Raw genomic sequence first — 22,886 nt, 5'->3', positions numbered from 1 at the left:
ACCAGTCAATGTGGTTTTCAAAACCCGCTTACTTATCCAGTCCTCTGCTCATTATCTGGCACCACAAGCCCTTAGAGTCACTGTCCAAAATAATTGCAAACTTTCCATAATGTATGCTTTATTAGCATTTATAATCAGGTTATTTGGACTGCAATGTAATCTGACTTAGCCAAGTCTATTTGGTAGATGCAGTGCAGTGCTTTGGATTAAATCTCTGAACAATGTTTTGGAGCACAAATTGAACATCTATCTGCATTGCCTTAAAGCAGCTGCTTCATGTGCTACATTCATGATCCTGTATAGTCAAAAACATTTTGGAGCCTAAATCCAATGTACTGCACAGGATCTAATGTTTATTACATTATATTTACAACTAAAACTAACATTATTCAGAAGAAAGCCCTGGAGAGTCTACGGAGCAATTAATTACTCCTTCTGTTAGCCTCAAAAATGCTGGTATGCCATATACATTTATCATTTGTGGCAATAGGCACCAAATATAAAATGCATATTGTAGTCAATAAACCGTGATTCTTTCCTTACAGGCAGAACTCTGCATGCACATATACTATAGTGATTTTAAAGGACCATAAAAGATTTTCAGGATGAAGTACTGGTTGCAAAATTCAGCTTCCTCCCAATCTTATCTTTCCTTTCCTTTCCTTCCCCTTCCCCTTCCTACTTAAACTCTCCAGAACTAATATATTTACATGCATTTCATCTATTTCAGCAGCTGCTCATTAAAGAGCTGCTACCTTGCAAGATTTAATTTGCTTAAAGTGGTTCATTGGTATCATTTCAGCCAAGAGCTTTTGTGATGTCAATAGGCTTCAGATTCTGCAAGCTTTGTTTTTAATTATTTACCACTCTTTCCACTGACTTCTCAACTGTATACACCCTCCTTGTAAAGGCCAATTGGATTCTTCATTGTTAACCTTTCAGGACCAGAATGAGATCCTTTTTTTATTCTCCCAGCGCTCTTAACTACTTCAGTGTTTTAGTGCCCACTTATATTAGAGCTACCAGATCTGGGCTGCAGGATTCCAGAAGATCACTAGTTGTTTCATCATTTTGTTAGCATCTAAGAGTTGTCTGAATTTTGCAGCCCACATCGGATGACCCTTGTTATATGTCTATTTTTGTTCTAGAATTCCCTTTCTTCAGAAGCTTGTTTATAAACATTTTGTAGTCGTCATCTTTTATAATTATTACCTGCTTAATAAGTAGCACTTTATTGCTGTTATTCAATTGTATTTTATTGAATGCATCATTCATACACACACACACACACACAGTATGTATATATACACATACATATATTGTGTGTGTGTATCACTGCATATTTTGGCTATCATTTTCTACCCCATTCTGTTGTCCTCTAAGCCCAAACTATATTTTCCTTATTCTATACTGATTTGAGATTATGCGAGTTGTAGTGCAACATACTGTACCTGGGAGACAACCATTTGAGGAAGACTAGGTTATAAAACTAATAATCTAAATAAATAAACTTTCAAAAAAATCAGATTTTTAGATGAATAAAATGGGAGTTTGATTAATAAAAAAAATTAAGACAAACGTAGTAGCATTTTATAGTAACTGTGATATTGAGAGCTCCATAATCACTTTTCTAGTTATATTATTGGTGAATCAGAGATGTGTTCAATATAGTAAATATTTTAAGGATTGGATTTAAGCCCCACTTCTCCATTCTGCAGGACTCTAAACTCTTTTCTTTTACTTCCTGTGCTCTCAGATATCTGTGGAGAATTAACACGCTTTATGTTCTTATTCTGAAGAACTTCTACACACAAGGATTCCTTTATTAGTTTTCCCTGAAAAAAAGCACATTTTCTTTACCTACACTCATAACCATTATAACAGTTACAAATCAGTGTTGCTGCTTGCCTTGATGTTCAAGTATCTGAACAATTTGAGAATAGAAAATCAAAGGCTAGTATGAAAAAGCCAGCTGTTGAAACAAAATAATGACTGTTTTGCTTGCTAACAAGGCATATTTTGCTTCTGTGTGTGCTCAAGTCTAGAATACATGAAACTATGTGGGGCTGGATACCTGATAGTGGGTTAGAATATGCATTCAAATAAGTATCCTCTTGTATTCAATCTGTCAAGAAATACCGTGTTTCCCCGAAAATACAACCTGTCCCGAAACTAAACCCATGCCACATTTTTCGCGTGGGCAAAAATATAAGCCCACCCCAAAAAATAAACCCCCCCTCCGGCCAGGCAGAGCACCGCTCACTGACCTAGCGTTATTCCGAAAGCGCCAAGTCGCAGGAGGGGGGGAGCGCTCACGTTGCTTGCTGCCTTCGGGATACCGCTAGGTTGGGGAGTGGCGTTCTGCCTGGCCGAAGGGGAGAGTTGCCGGGCGGCTGCTCCCTTGTGAACTGGCTCCCGAAGAGCCGGGCACAGCCTCAGGGGCAAAGCAGCCATGAGGTAATCATGCCCACGAGCAGCCGCCCGGCAAATCCCCTCTCCAGCCGGGAAAGCGCCATTCACTGACCTAGGGGGTAATCCCCAAAGTGCCAAGCCATGTGGCGCTCTGCCCGCTCCCCAGCTCCTGCGGCTTGGCACATTCGGGATACCCCCTAGGTCAGTGCATGGAGCTCTGCCCGGCTGGAGAAGGGGGTTGCGCGAGCGCCTGTTCCGCTCGCAGCTTCACCAAGCCCTTGCCAGGCTCTCCCAGGCCACCGCCGCTGGCTGCTGCTGCTGCCCCCCGCCGCCGCCGCCGCCCCGCTGCTGCTGCCCGCCGCCGCCGCCGCCCCGCTCCGCTCCGCGCAACTTCAAAACTCGGGCCGAGTCTTTCAGCATCGGCCGCTCCAGGAGTGCTCTCTATGGTGGGCTGGCTGCCGGACAGGGAGTTTTCCAGCAGCCGGCCCACCATAGAGAGCACTCCTAGAGCGGCCGATGCTGAAAGACTCGGCCCGAGTTTTGAAGTTGCGCGGAGCGGGGCGGCGGCGGCGGCGGGGGGCAGCAGCAGCAGCCAGCGGCGGTGGCCTGGGAGAGCCTGGCAAGGGCTTGGTGAAGCTGCGAGCGGAACAGGCGCTCGCGCAACCCCCTTCTCCAGCCGGGCAGAGCTCCATGCACTGACCTAGGGGGTATCCCGAATGTGCCAAGCCGCAGGAGCTGGGGAGCGGGCAGAGCGCCACATGGCTTGGCACTTTGGGGATTACCCCCTAGGTCAGTGAATGGCGCTTTCCCGGCTGGAGAGGGGATTTGCCGGGCGGCAGCTCGTGAGCATGGTTACCTCATGGCTGCTTTGCCCCTGAGGCTGTGCCCGGCACTTCGGGAGCCACTTCACAAGGGAGCAGCCGCCCGGCAGCCCCAAAACAATAAGCCCTCCCTGATAATAAACCCAAGGGCATATTTCGTGGGGCAAAAGAAAATAAGCCCCTGGCGTATTTTCGGGGAAACACGGTAGCTGTAGCTAAACTGTTTCCCCCACCTCTATCAGGGGTGGGTTCCTGCCAGTTCTAACCTCTTCTATAGAAGAGGTTCCACAAACCTACTGTGCCGTTTAGAACCGGTTCCAGCTCCCTCCCCACACCCATCCGCACCACGCTTGCCCTGCCTGCCGCTCACTGATTGGCTGGCTCACCAATCGCCCCGCCCACCTCTAAGAGTCCTATCTAAACCTTAAAGTCTTACAGCTATCAAGTTTGAACATCTCTGGGGCTTTTTTTCTAAAGGGTTAGGGGTGCAAGGGTCTTGTAACTTGCCAGCTTTAAGACTTGCGTGCTTCAAATGCCAGAGTTCCTGAGCCAACATGACTGGAGGAGGAATTCTGGGAGTTGAAGTCCGCAAGTCTTAAAGCTGTCAAGTTTGAACAGCCCGGGGTGGGTTGGTGGGTGGGTTCTAAAGGGTTAGGGGTGCAAAGGTATTGTAACTTGACAGCTTTAAGACTCGCGTGCTTCAAATGCCAGAGCTTCTGAGCCAACATTTTGGTTGCTAAGCAAAAGCGTTGTTAAGTGAGTTTCACCACATTTTACAAGTTGGCCATGCCCACCCAGTCACATGGCTGCCAAGCCACTCCCACTCGATCACATGGCTGGCAAGCAACTCCCATCCGGCAAGCCACTCCCACAAAGCAGGCCACACCTACAGAAGAGGTTCTAAAAAATTTTGAAACCCACCACTGACCTCAATGTAACATCTCTGCCAGGCTACTGACAAAATAAAACAATAAAATTCACTAGGCAGAAGAAGAAAAATCAGGATCACTGTCCACACTAATCAAACAAGTTGGAGCTGCCCTGAAAATTGAAGCTGGTGAATTTTTGGGAGTTGCAGACTCTGTGTAGAAATATAATTTTGAATGCCAAGGATTCCACCGCCAATAAGGTTATTCTTATTTAAGGTAAAGGTTCCCCTCGCACATATGTGCTAGTCGTTCCTGACTCTAGGGCAGTGCTTCTCAATTATTTTCTGTCATGCGCCCCCTAGGAAGAAGAAAACATTTCGCACCCCCCACGCGACTGTAAATAGTATCATTTGTCTATAAAATTGTTATAAGTACACCTCTGCATAACACTGTATCCTTATTAACGTATAAGAGAATTAAAAAAGAAAGAAATGTGGATCAATTTACAACAAAGAATAGCTTTATTAACTGTAGCAGAAAAGATTTAAAGGAGCACAGGATTTAAAGGAACACAATATTAAAAAAAACTTTAACCTGCAACACAAAAATATATAAAATAATTTGAGCTGAGCCCCCCTTTACGGAGCCTCGCGCCCCCCCCTGGGGGGCCCGCCCCACTATTTGAGAAGCACTGCTCTAGGGGGAGGTGCTCATCTCCGTTTCAAAGCTGAAGAGCCAGCGTCCGAAGACATCTCCGTGGTCATGTGGCCGGCATGACTAAACGCTGAAGGCGCACGGAACGCTGTTACCTTCCCACCAAAGGTGGCCCGTATTTTTCTATTTGCATTTTTACATGCTTTAGAACTGCTAGGTTGGCCGAAGCTGGGACAAGTAACGGGAGCTCATTCCGTTACACGGTGCTAGGGATTCCCCAAACTGCCAATCTTTCTGATCAACTGGCTCAGTGTCTTAGCCACAGAGCCATTCTTATTTAGAAACAGTATTATTTCTTTATGAAATTAGGATATGGTAGAAGATCCAGCACTAACAGAAGGTCCAGCACCAACAAAATCTTGGCCGGATTTTTTTTTTTAATGTATCCTAATGGTATTATTCTGCAAACATTGTTGAGAATAACAGAAGATCAGAGTGCAAAAGGAGAGATGGGCTGGATCTATTTATTACATCTATTTAAGGCAGTGTTGGGCCTGGATCAAGGAGACCTAGATCCAGTTAATCACTGAGCTCACTACACTATGGGCCAGTCACATTCAGCCCTTCACAGGTATGCTTCTGTGAGGACTAAATCAGCAAAGCACCCGATATAGCAACAGCACTTAGACTTACATACCGCTTCACAGTGCTTTTACAGTCCTCTCTAAGCGGTTGACAGAGTCGGCATATCGCCCCCAACAACCTGGGTCCTCATTTTACCCACCTGGGAAGGATGGAAGACTGAGTTCAACCAGTCTTATGAGGGGCCCATGGTGCTCTCTGAGCTTGCCTGTTTTCTTGTAAGCGTTTCATTACCCTAACTGGTTAACATCAGTGCTAGTCACCATCTAGTTTGGGTAATGAAACATCTGCAAGAAAACAACCAAGCTCAGAGAGCACCAAGGACCCCTCATTTCAACCCTGAGCTACAAATATTCTCCTGTGTTGGCTGTAATGTTATCGTAGAAAAATGCCTTGAGCTCTGAATGATGCACAGAATGCCTTTCTTTTCTATCTGGGAGCCTAATCCACCTGAGGGGAGACCTGTTAACACCCAATCCATGCATCGACCCTGCGAAGACTCTTCTCCCTATGCAAAATTGACACCACCCCAGACCCTCCAAGCCAGTGTTTCTCAAACTTGGCGACTTTAAGTCCTGTGGACTTCAACTCCCAGAATCCCCCAGCCAGCATAGCTGGCTGGGGAATTCTGGGAGTTGAAGTCCACAGGACTTAAAGTCGCCAAGTTTGAGAAACACTGCTCCAAGCCATGGCGATGAGACCAATCATTTCTAAATTCCCGCTCCCAAATAGGGTAACTCAGCAAGAAAACCAGGAGACGGCTTTTTTTTGTAATGATTAAAAGAAAAAAAAGAAAGAAACCCCTTGGCATAAAGCCCGCCTTTACAAAAGGACCATAGAGAATCAGTTATCTCACTTGTTCAACTCAGCTATTTTGCGGCTGTATATTTAAGCACATCATCCAGCGCTGAACAGAAGCAGGGGATTGGAACAAGCTCCCCCAACGTCCCATCGAAGCTACGACTCTAGAGAAGACACATCGCCCTCGAAACACTCAACCTCCATAACCTCCTTTGCACTGATCGGGTTAGCAGTGCATCACCCCTGGCCCCTTAATTACACATCTTTGCAACCATTAATCCTGCTGCCATCAATTACTGGAGCTTTATCCCATTCCCTCAAAGAGGGAGGGAGGGAGCAAAAAAAAAAAAAAAAAGGCTTTAGGAGGCTAGTAAGCAATGAGGCACTTAAGCCTTCTCTCCTTTACCTGTCAATTGAAGAGAGTCAGGCGGATCTTCACCCTACATGGCTACTGAAGATAACAGGATTTAGAAACGCCCGGAGAAATATACTAACATTGGCTCATTATTCCATTATTATTATTCTCCAACTCACTCTTTCAGTACCTTACTATTTTTTTTAACGAATTTCATAAATATATTACTTTGATATATTTCCAAAAATGTTTTAAAGCTCTGTTTCACGCCACGTTTTTGGCTGAGATTTTTAGAGAAGAATGTTTTAATATCCCAATTTAAAAAAAAAAAAAAAACCTGTCTTCCAAAGAGTGATTGATATGTTTTTGAAGAAAACCGGTAGTAGAAAAATTTTGAATTCCACCTTTGGACTGAATATACTGTCAAGTCATCTTTTGCACTGGGCCTTCAGGCCTGCCACATTTGATGTTGTGGGAAACTGGGAGGGGGGATTGTAGGGGATTATATGGAGTATGGGAGGTATAGTCAAAATAACATTCCTTTCTCAGAGAGTCAAGGACACACTGCCCTGCACCTGGAGTGGTGTGACTGGGAGGCATCTCCAGTTGGGATGGTGCCTGATTGGACATGTGGGTGCTGGGCAGGGACTTGAACTTTCAACTTGGGTGGGGAAACCTGGAAACTTTCAGATTCGGGTTCTCCCAGATGTGCCAATATGACATCTGTAATAAAATGGAACTTTGGCGAAACTCAAGCCTCAGAGTCTTCTTTCATTAGGGGTGTTACTTGGAACCCTGACATATACTTAGAAACAAATATAGGGATGGTCCTGTCCTCATGAATTTAAATTAAATTAACACAGTATCCTTCATTGGGAAGATAAGACTTTTCATGAAAACAGCCTACCCAAAGTTGCTCCTAGCAGGCTGCTATCCTGTAGTCACATGCCACATAAGGAACCCGTTGCAAGAAATGGCTTGGCAAATTCCAACTTTCTGACACACAAATCGAATCCGACTTATCTGTATGAACTTTTTCTCTCTATCTCTATCTAGTCTCTTGTGGGTGGCAATTCTTGAACTAGTGATCAATCAGTGGTCAGCGGTGAGAAGCCAAGAGGGTCCATCTCCTCTTTCACTCAGCAGAGAGAAAATCTTCCAAACCACTGGCTGGCTCTGGATTTTTTTGTTTGCATTCACGGAGGAGAATGTATGTATGAGTGCAACTATGTCAAAGAAAAATCTGGTTTGATTTGGACAGAAATAACAGGAATTCATTTGAGATCACTGGGTGATTCCCTGGGTGTTTCCCCAGAGTTTGGGGAAAATGAATGAGGTCGTGGGATTGTGAATTGAACCCTTGTTGTACTGCACAGCAAAATGACTCTGCCACAAACACTAAAGATCTGAGAATACTTCCTAGTGCTGTTGCGTATATTTTGAATTTTTAAAATCTTTTTAGTTTTAAATGTTTTTAATTTTTTGAACCGTGGCATATTTTTTAATTGTAAGCCACCCAGTTATTGGTATGGGCAGCTATAGAAATTGAATAAATAAATATTTGAACAGCATGTCCACAGACAATTCCATTCTTTTTAATTTAAACAAGACCATTTGTAGCTTTCGTGATTCATCAGGGAGGGGGGGAAAAACCACTTGGGCAGAATCATTCTGGACACTTTTAACAACTATATTGTATCTGTTTTTAGAGTAGCTGCTGTTTAAACTTATTTTCCTGTTGATGAAAAAAAAAACCTATTTCAAAATTTTAACTCCAGCACCTGTAGTTTCAATTCATGGATTGATAAAGAAATGAAAGATGAGGGAGCTCTGACCTATTTTAAGTTTAAAGAGATAGAGACATGTCTTATTCAGACTGATCGGTCGCCAATGTGGTTTTCCTTCAGTTTGTTTCTTATGCTGCATGATTAGAAAGAGCAAAGGCTTATGGAGGAGGGAATGCTGCCATTCCACTATTTTTCAAGGGAGAATTTTCTCTCATTAATTTCTTTCCCGATCCAAAGCAGGGGCAGGCCTTTCATTGCCAGGCCTTCCAGATTTACCCAGATTACTGGCGCAATGATCTCTGCAGAAAACGGCCTTTGTCCCAAGAGAAAGGGGGAGGGGCACGGTTAAAGAGTTCCTCACACCCTACCCCCGACAGGCCAGAAGGCCGTTTAATGTTTGCTTTCCTTCTGCTAAGCATGTAAACAAACAGTAAAAGAAAAAGAAAAGAAAATGGCCCTCACAGAAAGAAAACAGAGGCATGTTCTGGGACTGATCAAACATCAAGAACAGCACTAGTGAAAACTGTCAATGGGACCAAAGAAAAGTCTCAAAAGTATGTTTTCCAGGGAGAGGGAGAGAGAAAAACAGAGAGAGAGAGAGAGAGAGAAACACAGAGAGAGACAGACAGACAGAGAGACAAAGAGAGAGAGAGAGAGACAGACTAACAGAAACAGAAACAAACAGAAACAGAGAGAAAAACAGAGAAGGAGGGAGAGAGAAACAAAGACTCCTAGACCCATAGGGTCTTTACTTTGAGTAATGTCAATAGGACATTTACTCATAGTATATGTCCTGTTGAGACAGAAAGTGCACATGTTTACTCAGATCAGTGGTGAGTTGCGCCCGGTTCAGCAGAACCGATAGCAGCATCGGGAGGCCCCGCCCACCCACTTCTGCACATGCGCAGATGCATTGCGCACGCGTGCGAGCACAGGAGCAGACCCGAACCGGTAGTAAAAATATTTGCAACCCACCACTGACTCACATGTAAGAGCCACTTCCTTTACACTTACCTTTCAAGTCCTTGGATGTTTTTTTGCAGACCACTACTGCAGTATTAAGCCCCTGTTGAACCTAACATACCTTATACTTTGGAGTAAATAATGCGGAGGATTGTAATGCCATTAAGTGGCTTTGGGGTCAAAATACAGTAAAGGAGAAAAGCAATGCTTGATTGGCCATCCTGAAGAAGAGCAGAAAGCAAAAGGGAAAGAAAGCATGCAAAAGAAAAGATGAACTGGGTAAAAAAAAAAAAGTGGGCTAGTGTGCATGCGGAAACAGCTGCCTTTTTAAAGAGGAAAGGCAACATTTATAGTTTGGGAACTGAAAAAAAATGTATTCAGCCTATGTCTATGTAGAGAGGGTGTGTGTGTGTGTGTGTGCGTGCGCTTGTGTGTGTGTATGGTGTGTGTGTGTAAGCCCGACCATAAAGATCAGTGTCTCCTGATAAGAAGAAACCAGGTTTTATGCTGTTTGAGGGAAGTTCCTCTAGAAGCACGCCTCTTGTAACTCATCCTGACTGCCCCTGATGAAAACAACCTTCTTTAAAGAATCATTTAGACCTGTTTGACAGCAGCTATGGGCTCATTTAGTTCTTTCAACAGCTAGGTTTATTGCACATTGGTCTTAGGGGTTTAATTCTCAGGCTTTGTAAGCCACTTAGAAACAGAAGAGTAACTGGGAACTAAAGGTGGTGTGGTGTGGCAGAATGTGAATAGCTATTACCTAGGAGAGCAAAATACAACCACCAGCTGCAGTCTACTGTTAAGATTGGCCTAATTCCATCTTTCCCACCTCAGTTTTATTTCTAAATTTTTAGGATTGGTTTTAGGGTCTGTTTTTAATGTTTTTAATTTTTATAAATTCGTACAGGGGTTGTTTAATTTGATTTTTAGCTATGTATATGATTGTTGTATGTTTTTAAATTTATTCCTGTACACCGCCCCGAGTCCCTCCGGGGAGAGGGGGCGGTCTAGAAATTTAATAAATTATTATTATTAATTATTACAGGTGCTAAGGATATACAAAGGGTGAAGGTAACCATCTTCACATCATGATTGTACCATTCCCAATGGTTGTCTAAGCTGGCCACAATCAGAAACAAAATGTTGGATTTTGGGGACTTGGAGATTTGATCCAGCAGAGTATTCTGGCATTCTGAACAAAATTACACAGCTTTCCAGTAATCTAATACATGAAATTCAGAATGACCATCTTAAGTCAAGCCTTGGATTTTTCAGGATGCTAAGGAGGTAAATTGCAAAAACAGAATGGGACATTCTCTCCCTTGTCCTTGAAAGGAAGCAAGACAATAAGATATTGTTATTGGGTTGTCTTCAAAATAAGAGAGAAATACTTCAGTGGGATTCCAAAAGTCATGTTGCTTAGCTTCTCCCACTCCACAGCCCAGCACATCCAGTAAAGCAACCCAGAAAGAATCAGGGGTGGGCTGTTGGGAGTTCGCAGGGGTTCGGGAGAACCTTTAGCTAAGATTCTGTACAGTTCGAAGAACCCCAAAATCTGACTCCTGGCTGGCCCCGCCCACCCTGACTCTCCCAGGAGTTCCCACACGGCCCGTTTTCAATGCAGGTAAGTGCAGGGCATGCGTGGAGGCTCGGGGAGGGTGAAAAACAGGCCTACCAGAAGTTTGCCTCTGGAGCCTGGGGAGGCTGTTTTCGCCCTCCCGGAGGCTCAAGAAAAACCTCCGGAATCCGAGGAGGGCAATAATCCCCCCTCCCCGGGTCATGGTGCAAGAAGCCAACTAGGCCACGCCCACCATGGCCACACCCACCCAGCAACCGGGCAGAGAACCCTTTTCTAAAGTTTTTGAAACCCACCGCTGAGAAAGATACTTCGGAGGGTCTTCTCATCTGACGATCAAATGTCACTCTGTGCTGCATTACAAAACTTGAGATTTCATTTATCCACTTGGGCACACTCTCATCTCATTTATTTCTCCTCATCCATTTGATTTTTGCCCATTCCTTTGCAGAATCTTAAAACTAAAACGCTTTCAGCACATAGCAAAAGTCTTCAAAACATAGGTTGCCTAGGCCAGGTAGGGAGCAGTGGCTAAACCTAGACTCGTCCTTTGCATAAGGGAGCCCAGATTTAACAATCTGTCAAAATTTGTTTTCATTTGCCTTGCACCGGAAGCACAAGAAACCACAACCCCAAGCTTTACCTGTGCAAAGTATCTAATTATGACTTTTGCTCTGCTTTAACTGCTTGGGAATTTGGCAGGCTTGATTAGAGTGGCAAGCCCACATGGGGTAGTGGTTAAGGCACTATGCTAGAATCCAGAAGACTGTGAGTTCTAGTCCTACCTCAGCCATGAAAGCCAGCTGGGTGATCTTGGACCCATTCAGCCCCAGAAAACACGCAATGGCAAACCACTTTCAATATCTTGCCAAGAAATTTGCAGGGACTTGTTCAGGCAGTCATCAGGAGTCAACATACTGACTCAAAGGCAATGGTACACATTTGTCCATCCTTGGGTTTCTATATTAGGGCAGGTTCTGTTCATGCCCTGATTGAAAGAAACCCACAGCAAGCATTTGCACAACACGGCAAGAAGCAGCCTCCTCTGAAACCAAGCAACTTTACCACATCCAACCGTTCAATAACCTCTGAAGCAGAGAAGTGGTCCTCAGCTCCAACACCCATGGCCCTCCAAGCTGCAGTGAGTCCATACCTATGGTTTTCTTTCCATCAGACATAGGTGAGTGTCTATAGCCAAGACCCCTTGGCATCTTTCTTGACTTCAAATGTCCTTGTGGAGCAGGGTTCTCCAAAGTGGTCAATATTGACCTTCAAGGGTTGACGGGGCTATCCAAGGGGCAGTTGTTGTTTTCATTGGAATAGAGTAGAGTAGAGTAGAGTAGAGTAGAGTAGAACAGAACAGAACAGAACAGAATGGAACAGAATTCTTTATTGGCCAAGTATGATTGGACACACAAGAAATTTATCTTTGGTGCATATGCTCTCAGTGTTGATAAAGAAAAATAAAATAGAATAAATTCTTCAAGAATCATAAGATACAACACCTAGTGATAGTCATAGGTTACTAATAAGCAATCAAATCATACTAGGAAACAAATAAAACAATATACATTTTAAAGATACAAGCAACATGGTTATAGTCATAAGTGGGAACAGATAGGTACTAGGAAGTTATTTGTAATACTGTTAGTTAAGATAGTATAAAATTATTTCCGTATAATAAATGTTACCAATAAAGGAGAATATTGGTAGCTCAGGGTTTAAATGAGGGGTCCTTGGTGCTCTCTGAGTTTCCTTCTTTTTTTTCAGATGTTTCCAGATGTTTAATTACCCTAACTAGGTAACATCATCCGTGCTAGTCAAGTGTTAAATTGTTAACCAATAAATGTTGGAGGGGGGGGGGTTCAATGAATAATCTTAAAACTTCATGAAGGGGTTGATGAGCTGAAGGGACCCTTGGTTTTAGAGACTGCAACAAAGCTGTGAACAAGCATCAGACTTCTTTCTACACAGTCCTTTCTAGGCACAAGGACATTCTCAGAAAACAGACTCAGTCTATGCAAAGGCCAGGATGTTATTTGAGAATGTGGTCTCTGGATCAGTAGAGAGCATCTTGGGGAAGTAGGGGGGGGAGCTCTGTATTTTTGACTACTAGACCCACCTTAGCATCCTATCTCTTCCTCCCACTGCAAGCATACAGTGATGGCCTGTGTTCATTAATGGTTAGTTCTCAAAGAAAGAACCAGACTGAGTCACACTCTTGTTTCGAGAAAAGAAGACCCCTGGAATCCTCTAATTTTGGAAGAACCCAGAAATCTTACATATATTCGCAATCATATCTTACATCGATGAGCTGTAGTGGCGCAGTGATTAGAGTGCAGTACTGCAAGCTACTTCTGTTGACTGCGGGCTGCCTGCAATTTGGCAGTTCAAATCTCACCAGGCTAATGGTTGACCCAGTCTTCCATCGTTCCAAAGTGGGTAAAATGAGGAGCCAGATTGTTGGGGAAAATATGCTGACTCTGTAAACCGCTTAGAGAGGACTGTGAAGCACTGTGAAGTGGTATATAAGTCTAAGTGCTATTGCTATTACAAAATAATTCAATTTATATACTCTGCCTTTGTTCAAGAAGCCTAGGGTGATAAAATGCACACTCCCTGCTATTTTCCCTTCTACCATAACCCAGTGTGGTAGGCTGAGCTAAGAGGTGGCCAAATTCATCCAATGTCCTTGCATGGCCGATCTTATTTCTACCTAATCAAGATCATAACTACTACTACTACTTGTTTCTTTTGACTAAAAGAAAATCATAAACAAATATGATTGAGCATTCAGATTGGTCCTGGAATTCCTGACCAAGAGATCCCAATCCAAAGTAGGTTAGCTAATGAAGTGGGTTCACACGAACCCATTGCCCATTGATCACTGATGAAATCAGCATGGCTTTTACTTTAGATTTTACTGCCATTCTGCTCTTTTTGTAATGCCCTCTAAGGATGTTTGCCACTGGATAAAGTGGGGAAAATATGCACAATGTATGAATTAGAGTAAATAAAGCAACATCTCGGCTAGCAAATCAGATGTCATTAAAAACAAAAAATGCTAGCTCGCAGAATAGAGATGAAACAAATGTAGAATGTATCATTCACAGGATGGCAGTTTCAGAAGAGGGGGGGAAACGGGAACAGTCATAGGATAGAGACTTTTAGCTGCACACAAGAGGCATTTTTACTGGACAAACTCAGGGCCAATGACAGGAAACCCCCTATCAGATTTCCTGCCCGGAGGTTGAAATTTAAAAGCAGGAAAGGAGAATCCCACCAGGGGCCTGGGGCTGCGGAAGAGTGATCCATTCTCCTCCTGGCTAACTTACGTGTTTCATCCACCGGATGAAGAGCAGCTTTTGGGAGATGAGCGGGAGGACTTAGACAGGACCAAGAGGAAGATGATGCCTACTGTCCCCAGCCTGAGTTCCAGAATGTTACTTCCACCATTGCTAGAAAGAAGCAAGTTGAACACAACCTGAAAAAGGCTCAGACAAGCAAGAAGGAGCCCAACAAAGCTAGCATGGGCTTTTGCTGGCTGTGAATTGTGGGAGTTGAAGTCCAACATATGTTTAAGACATCCGTTTAAATGGCTGGGGGGCAGGAAGCAAACTGAGAAAGACATCTCTGTTTTGAAATGGTCACACCATAGGGCTTCCATTGTCTGGACCAGTGTTTCTCAACTTTGATCACTTTAAGATGGATGGTCCAACTACCAGAATTCCTCAGCCAGCCCTTCCTTTGCGAATCCTGATTGTCACCACAAGTGGAGGAGACTGGTTCTTCTGAACTTTTACCATCTAGGAAAAGTAGAAGCCTCCATCACCCCAGGAGGGGTATCTACAGTCCTCCAACCCTCAGATGAGCACAGTGAAAATACAGATCATGAGCAAAACCTGTACAATTAAACGGAGTCATCCTCAAACAGCAGCTTCGTCTGCTAAGAAGAAATCCATCACAAGAGACAGGACTTATCTCTAACTGGGGGGGGAGGGGTAGAGGAGGGACAGCCCAGATATTCCAGGCCCTTTGCCACCCAGAATAACTTCAGAGGGTGACACTTTGCAGACATCATCGTGGCAAGGGAGAGAACAAAGCTCCCTTTGCAGCCGTGGTCACAGCTCAGTCTGCTTAAGTATGAACTGTGCAACAAACAAGGCTTGCCCATTCATTAACCTAGTTGCATCAGTGAAGCCACATCCTGGTTAAACCAAGTATGCCTGTAACAGTGCTGCAGTCAGAAAAGAGAGCAAGAAGGACGGGGCAATTTGAGGATAAGTTGTCTTCAGTCAGCCCTGCATTCTCTTTAGCTACACAGTTTAAGCAAATGGCCCCTAGCATCTCTTAATCAGATCCTACTTCAAGGCAGTGCCTCCTATAGCAAGTATCTCATCCATGCCAGCCCTCCCGATTGCACTGGGAAGTAAGATTCTCCAGGATTCCCATTTTTGTCAAACATCTGGGCAAAATAGATGCCGGTTGGACAACAGATCATTGGCCGAAGGAGAGAGGAACACGTGTTCTGTGCAATAGGGAGAGCTCAGCATCACAATGGGAGGAAGGTCCTAGAAAGAGGCTGCAAGGACTGGCCTATGGAGCATGTGAAGCATACATCATCGCTGGGGGAGAAAGCAAGCTGGAAAAAACTAGGAGTAGGGCAGAGGAAAGCATGAGACTTGGACATCTGTCAAAAGCATTCTCTGGCTAGATGGGAGACAACCCTCCCAGATTCCTTCTTAAAGAAGAAAAGCAAGCAGGTGAACTGTTGTTGCCGTTTCCCCCCCCCCCCCTTTTAATTCTATGGTTATGATATTGTAGTTGCATTTTGTACATTTTTTCTCTTTTAACTCTAAGATTCTTGGCCTCTCTCTTTTTATTTTTTGCAAGCAGAGATTAGCAGTGAAATGTTCTAAATGCAATCGCGTTGTGTCTAACCATGACATCTGATGCTCTATTTTCACACCTTGTACTTTTCATACTCACAGTCGAGGGAGCTAGTGTTTCGGGGAGTTTCTCCAGATCCTTTTTCCTAGAAGGCACCATCCTACTAAATAATCCCTGGCTGTTTCCCCACCCCCACCCCTAAAAAAAACTGGGGCACGTTTTGCTTCCTTGCATAGCGCATCCCTCCCATATTGTCTACCTTGGTAACAAGTAGAAGGCCACCAGGAGCTGCCAAGTCTGTCCCTTTCCAGGAACTGCTGGTGATATTTGTAAATCTAAACTTTCTTTTAAGCTTTGCACTTTTAGAGTTCTGCGCTGTTTTCTGAGCCGAAAATGTGACACTAAGTAAAGGAAATGCTAGGTTGCTCTTATTCTCTTCCAGATGAATTTAACGCTTTAACAGACTAATTCTCTGCTAACCAGATCCACATGGAAAGCCAAGGAGAGGAACAGAAAACAAATCTCTCCCACTAGAAAGGGGCAGAAAATACAGACAGGAAGAAAGGTGTTTAAGCTGTGCACCTCTTCGGACTCTTCCAGGACTTTGGCCAAACTGGCTCTTAAATTCAAATTTTTTACTACCGGTTCTGTGGGCGTGGCCTGGTGGACATGATGTAGCTTGGTGGGCATGGCAGGAGAAGGATACCACAAAATCTCCATTCCCACCCTGCTCTGGGGCCAGCCAGAAGTGGCATTTGCTGGTTCTCCGAACTACTCAAAATTTCCGCTACCGGTTCTCCAGAACCTGTCAGAACCTGCTGGATTTAACCCCTTCTCTGCAGGCAACAACCGAAGATGCTTTTTGGAAAAGGACAGGCTATAAGGAACTGCTGGGGAGGGGCAGAAAGCCCGAGGGCTCTTAGATAAGCCGTTGTTAACATGATCCATATGGTACACAACTTGCCTTTCTGTTTAACCAAAATGATAATGGGAACTGGGAAAAATGCAAGGGGAGGGGAGAGAGCAGGACAGTGGTTGGGGTCCCCAGCAGAGAATGGGAGCCAGGACAAAGACTGCTAGTAAAAATTTCTGTAGAGTGGAGTTAAAAGTCACACAGAAAGAGTTACCCTATTCTGTTTCTTTGCAGTTTACGCTCCACAAACAGCAGCTGTCCCCCGCTTTCCCACTCAACGGAATATCCAAGGGTGACCAGCCCCTCTCCCAAATAATTTTTCCTATACAAAAATATCACCAAACGCAAGATTTTTCAGGAAATCCTGAAGTGAGTTTTTACAAAACTCACCAAAAAGGAGTACAAACTGAGCAACTTTTGATTGCGTGACTAGTTTTAAAATATCCAGACTGTGAGAGGAATGTTTGTCCTCCTTCTGCCCTCAAAGATGTGCCCGCGTAGGCACACAGGCGTGCGTGTTTATGTGAGGAGAAAGATGGGGCCTACACATCTTTTCAAAGATGCAAAGCCTATATTTGTCACTACTCACAATCAAAGAGCCACACAACAAAGGATGAATATTTTGGTTGCTGAATAAAATACAAGCTAAATACAGTTTAAAGGGCAGCCTGCATTCTATGTGTCACTATACTGATCACTGCTGAATTCAGAGCAATGTGAAAATGGGAGAAATGCTTCATGTAAGCTTTCCCAAAAATGGTTTGGGTTGAAGAAACAAAGGGCCAACTGTAGGAAATCCTTTCTGCAGAATCTCTGGGATGTATGTTCTTCAAAACGTAAATCTAGTCCTTTAGAATTCCTTCCACCTCTATCTCCAGAAAACGTTTATGTTAATGTCCTTAAAAGGGGGGGGAAGGGCATTCATAACACAATTTTAAGGATGCTTATTCAGTCATAAATCTTACTCAGATCAATGGAATGTATTTCCAAGTAACAGTGCCCATAATTACTTCTGTTTTCAATGAAAAAGTGCCTCTCAATTTAAGATTTTTTTAGCTTAACGTTTTATCTTATTTTCAACAATTTGATTTTAAATATAATTATAATGCGTTTAAAGATTGGGACTGGGGTATACTTAATACATTTCAACTTAATATATACAGTAGATGATTTCATTCATCTTCACTATTTTTATATTACACCATCGTGATGCCTCGGAAGCAAGCCACTTCAAAAAATGGGCAATTGTGACCTTAACCCAGAGTCTCACTGATTACAATTGGCTCCACCAATAAATCAACTAAAACACTTTTATGGATCAATCTACTGATTAAAGGAGTTAAAGCTTGCAGCCTAAATTTTAAATATTCAGCATTCACAAGTCACATTGAAAGCAATCAAAGGAGATTTCATCAGTGGAATCTGAATCAGTGGGCTTGCTAGCTGAATGGTTCCATAATTTAACAATCCAAATTGCTATATGGTGGTTGCTGTTACATCAGACAGCATTTCTTCAAACAAACTAAAAGGACCACTTTGAGAATAGAATGAAAGGCATTGAAAACTGAAGTCTTAAGTAACTATTGTAGTGACATATCCTCTAAATGTTTATCCATTATCAATTTTGAAAATAAATCCAATAGGGATTTAAATCATGATGTTGTTCACCTGGGCATTTACAATACTCCAATACTAAATGTTCCCCTCACATATATGGGCTAGTCGTTCCCGACTCTAGGGGGCGGTGCTCACCTCTATTTCAAAGCCGAAGAGCCTGCGCTGTCCGAAGACGTCTCCGTGGTCATGTGGACGGCATGACTGAAAGCACGTGAAACGTTGTTATCTTCCCACCAAATGTGGTCCCTATTTTTCTACTTGCATTTTTACATGTTTTTGAACTGCTAGGTTGGCAGAATCTGGGACAAGCAACGGGAGTTCACTCTGCTACGTGGTGCTAGGGATTCGAACATCTGACCTTTATGATCAACAAGCTCAGGGTCTTAGCCACTGAGCCACCACATCCCTGTTACTCCAATACTAGACTTTCTTTAAAATGAATCATGTTTGATTGGCTTCATGATCATTGTTATTTGATATTCTATCACTATAACTTTATTGCATCATTTTTATTTCATTTTGCTTAGGGCTAGTCTCTGACCTCAAGAAAGCAAGAAAGAAAGGTAAGTATTTCTTTGCTTTGGAGAAATACATGTCCAAAAACAGGAAGAAAACCTGGATATTGGTGTTGACTGGAGTCATAAATATCCTTCCCAGAAACAAAGAGAGAAACTGCTCTGGAATTATGTGCTTTGAGGATGCTGGCAGCAAAAAGAGATACGATAAATCTCTGATTGAGTCTACTGTCCAATCCTCCTTGATTTCAGAGCAGACTCTATTTAAGCAGTCTTCGACTTACAACAGTTTGTTTAGTGACCAAAGTTACAACAACACTGAAAAAAGTGACTTGTGACCGTTTTTCTCATTTATAACTGGTGCTGCATCCCTTAGTCATGTAATAAAAATTCAGATGCTTAGCAACTAACTCGTATTTATGACCATTGCAGCGTCCCAGGGTCATGTGATCACCTTTTGCAAACTTCTGACAAGTAAAGTCAATGAGGAAGACAGATTCACTTAACAACTGTTACTCACTATAACAGCTGCAGTGATTCATTTAACAACTGTAGTAAGAAAGGTAATAAAATGGGGCAAAATTCACTTAACAAATATCTCACTTAGCAACAGAAATTTTGGGCTCAATTGCAATTGTAAGTCAAGGACTACCTGTAACCCAATACAAGGTGGGTTAAATTTGCTAAAACAATCCTCAACCTTCAATTATTCAGTAGTCCCCATCCTTTTTGAGAGAACGGAAGGCACGGCTAAGACAAGTGGCAGGGAACACACATGTTAAATAGTTTGCCCAAGCAATGCCACTGTTTTGAGAAGGCATTTTGATGCCAAAGGTTGGCTTTCATGCTGCTTCTTTTTCTCACCTCACCAAGAAAGGAATTAGAAATCTGAGTGGATACCATTTAGTTGCCCTCCCCAACAAAGTGCTGGCCAAACTGAACTGCACTGCAACAACTCTGTCTCTGGCCATCATATCCCTAAAAGATGGTGAGAGAAGTATTAGTTCAATGCACCCAGCAGGTGTCAGATGAAAATTGCTAAGAATACAGGTGTGCTTAGAAACGCCAGCAATGTTAATCTGCAGTTAGAAGAGGATTATAATGTGAGGGACTGTCTGTTCTCCGGTGCACAGCAAAGATAGGTCATTTTTGCTTAGCGCCAGGGTAATCCTGCAAAAAGGGACGTGGTGGCACAGTGGCTAAGACGCTGAGCTTGTTGATCAGAAAGGTCAGCAGTTTGGCGGTTCGAATCCCTAGTGCCACGTAATGGAGTGAGCTCCCGTTATTTGTTCCAGCTTCTGCCAACCTAGTAGTTCAAAAGCATGTAAAAATGCAAGTAGAGAAATAGGAACCACTTTTGGTGGGAAGGTAACAGTGTTCCATGCACCTTCGGCATTTAGTCATGCCGGCCACATGACCATGGAGACGCCCCCTACAGTCAGGAATGACTAGGGGAACCTTTACCTTTTAATCCTGCAAAGCTATTACAGGGACTGAAACAAACCAAGCTTTTCTTGCAAGCCCTAAAGTTTGAGCTTCGTCTCCTGTGCTTTTGTGCCTGATCTTGAAGGCTTACAAACGCGCTGAGGATCAACCTGGATCAAATTTCCGAAGGGTTATGCGTGGATGGGAGGAGTAACGTCCAAAGAAGTCCCATTCCTGGGCAGAGAATCCAGCAAGGTTCTTCCTTCCACCACCCCCGTCCCTTGCCCCGGGAGTTGTATTTCTGGAGCGTGCAAAATAAACGTCACGGATGATGAGGCCGACGCTGCCTCAAACTGACAAGGGCTGTGGAAGCCGCTCTGCCTTGCCTCCCGCAAGTTTGGCTAATTGACAGCTCACTAAACCGACAACCTGAGGGGATTTTTTTTTTTTTTGGCGAGGCAATCAATAGGAAACGTATGTGCGGAGAGGGCGCTACCACTTTTAAACGCCCCTCCCTCCCTCCCTCCCCTGTGCTTGCAAAATAGAGACCCCGGGCAGGCCATAGAAAAAGCAAGAGCCATTGCCACGCCGAATCAAAATTCCTCAAGAGACGCTGCTCCTCGAGCCCCCAGGGGTCACCGCATCAAACAAAGGGCACCGCTTTCGCGTTGCCCCCCCCCGATATATATATAAACCGCCTTTTTAGCCCCCCTTCTCTCTCTCTTTCTCTCCAAGCGCGTGCAAAGGAGCTACGCGCGCGACGCCGCAAGCTTTTCTCGCCGGCCCCTTTCCAAGCCCCTGCCTGCCTGTGCAACTCCCCGCAAGTGAAACTTTTTTTTTCCCAGACGGTGGGATCGGCTTCCCACACACCCCCTCCTTTCCACACACACGCACCCCGAAGGCGGGCACCCAACCCACCCCGAAGCCCCCCGACACACGCACTGCTTTTCAAAGCACCAGCAGACAACCTTTGCTCTCGCGGGCAGGATTTACGCCTCAGCGGCAGGCAGGCAGGCAAGCCGGCCCCTCCCTCCAGGAACGCAACCCCCCCACCCCAGGCCCGCCCCTGCCAGCGCCGAAGAAAAGCCTTCGAGGAAGCAAACTAAGGCTCCAAGGAGCACAATGGGGATCCCGTGGGGTCCCAGAGGGCTGGGATGCTTTGAGTCACGCACCAAATAACGGTTGTGCTTTCGGGAGCCGGGGGTGGTGGGTGGGTGGGAGAAGAGTGTGAGGTTTTTGCTTAGCCCGCTTTGGACACGCGAGGGACGCGTACCAGCTTCCTCCCCACAATACCTCCGCTCCTATGCCTCTACCCTCCTTGCATTCCTCAACGCTGATCTCAGCCCCGACCCGACTCGAAGGAATATCGGCTCCGTGGGCCTCCGGCAGCCGGACCCTCTCTATCCTCCCGCACGCCACCCCCCACGCGCGCGCGCGCGCGTCTTATCATCACCACTTTCTCACGAGGCGCCCCGAAGGAAAACCCACCCCGATCCTCCTCCACCGCAACTGGCTCGTTTTCTACTTTCCAATTAAGCCTCCGAAGTGTCCGTGGGGAGAGTTGGGTGATCGTGGGAGCAGCAACATCTCGGGCAGCCACGTCCAGACATCGCGACTTTCCTCTCCCACCCGTTGATTTTGGCAAGTCAAAGACAACCCCGCTCCCTGGTTCCCCCGGGAAATGCCCAAACGCTTCAGGTCCCGTCCCACGGAGGGGCCTCCTCGTCCGAGCGGGCGCGCATCCCCACATCGGCCGGCCTCCGAGCTGGCGTCCAACCCAACCCAGCCCCGTTCCTCATCCCCGCGGGCCCCCTGACAGCGCCATCCGCTGCCACTCACCTATTCATCCCTGCCTGTCCCTAGCGGAACCCGGCGCAGCCACCTGGTCCGCGTGGCCGGGGCGCTTCAGCTGCGGGGCCGGGCGCTGTGGCGCTGTGGGCGGCCGCTGGACTATGCATCCTTTTTGCCACCGGGCTGGGACGATGCAGCACCCGAGCCGCCGGGATTGCTGCTCCTTCGGCCAGTCAAGCGAGCAGTTCCAGGTTGCGCGCCGCCCCTCGCTGCCTCCCGCTTCCCTCCGCCCCGGATCCTCCCCCTGTCTCCAGCGCCCTGCCCACGCCCCTCCTCTTTCCTCCGGCTCGGGTCTCGGCTCCTCTTTGCTGCCGGGCTGACCTTCTCCGCCTTCTACGATCTCTAAGCCTTTGCAACGGCCCCGCTCCCGGGAGGCGCCGGTTCATCTCCTCCCGGTTCCAGGCGAAGAGATGGGTTCTTACACATATATATATATGATGTGTGTGTGTGTATGTGTGTGTGTGTGTTGTATTTGTGTTGATAAATAAATAAAGGGAGACTACTATAGATCTATTTCAAGCTATTTAGCTCTCATCAGCTAGCCATACCCTTACTGGGATTTGATTTATTGGGCATACCCCTGGATCAAATCCCTGTGTGTGTGTGTGTGTGTGTGTAAAGTTTTTTTATATACATCTCATTGCATGAATGATTTGATTGCTGGGTGTCATACACTTTGATACAAATGAACATAACAGTATTATTTCTAATAATTACATTTCATTTTTAGTTTTACTAACACATGACTTCTATGATCATCCTTCAATTCTTAACCTTCTCATAGTTCTGCCA

At 45.0% G+C, this 22,886-nt stretch overlaps 1 protein-coding gene across 3 annotated transcripts in view; it reads right to left on the bottom strand.

The window, feature by feature from the left end:
- Window positions 1-22,259, bottom strand: part of FIGNL2 (fidgetin like 2) — a 70,616-nt gene extending 48,357 nt beyond the window's left edge. The window contains exon 1 of one of the 3 annotated variants that reach the window (XM_081939859.1): window positions 22,083-22,259. The gene's annotated coding sequence lies outside the window, so the exon portion shown is untranslated. Of the gene's footprint in view, window positions 1-9,355; window positions 9,416-14,218; window positions 14,331-22,082 lie in introns of those variants that run through there. The other 2 variants (XM_081939860.1, XM_081939861.1) reach the window with 2 other exon arrangements.
- Window positions 22,260-22,886: the final 627 nt, after the last annotated feature.

Source organism: Natrix helvetica (genome assembly GCF_964273705.1).
Source record: "Natrix helvetica genome assembly, chromosome: 1".
NCBI lineage: Eukaryota > Metazoa > Chordata > Lepidosauria > Squamata > Natricidae > Natrix > Natrix helvetica.
This window is presented reverse-complemented; position numbering and strand designations above follow the sequence as displayed.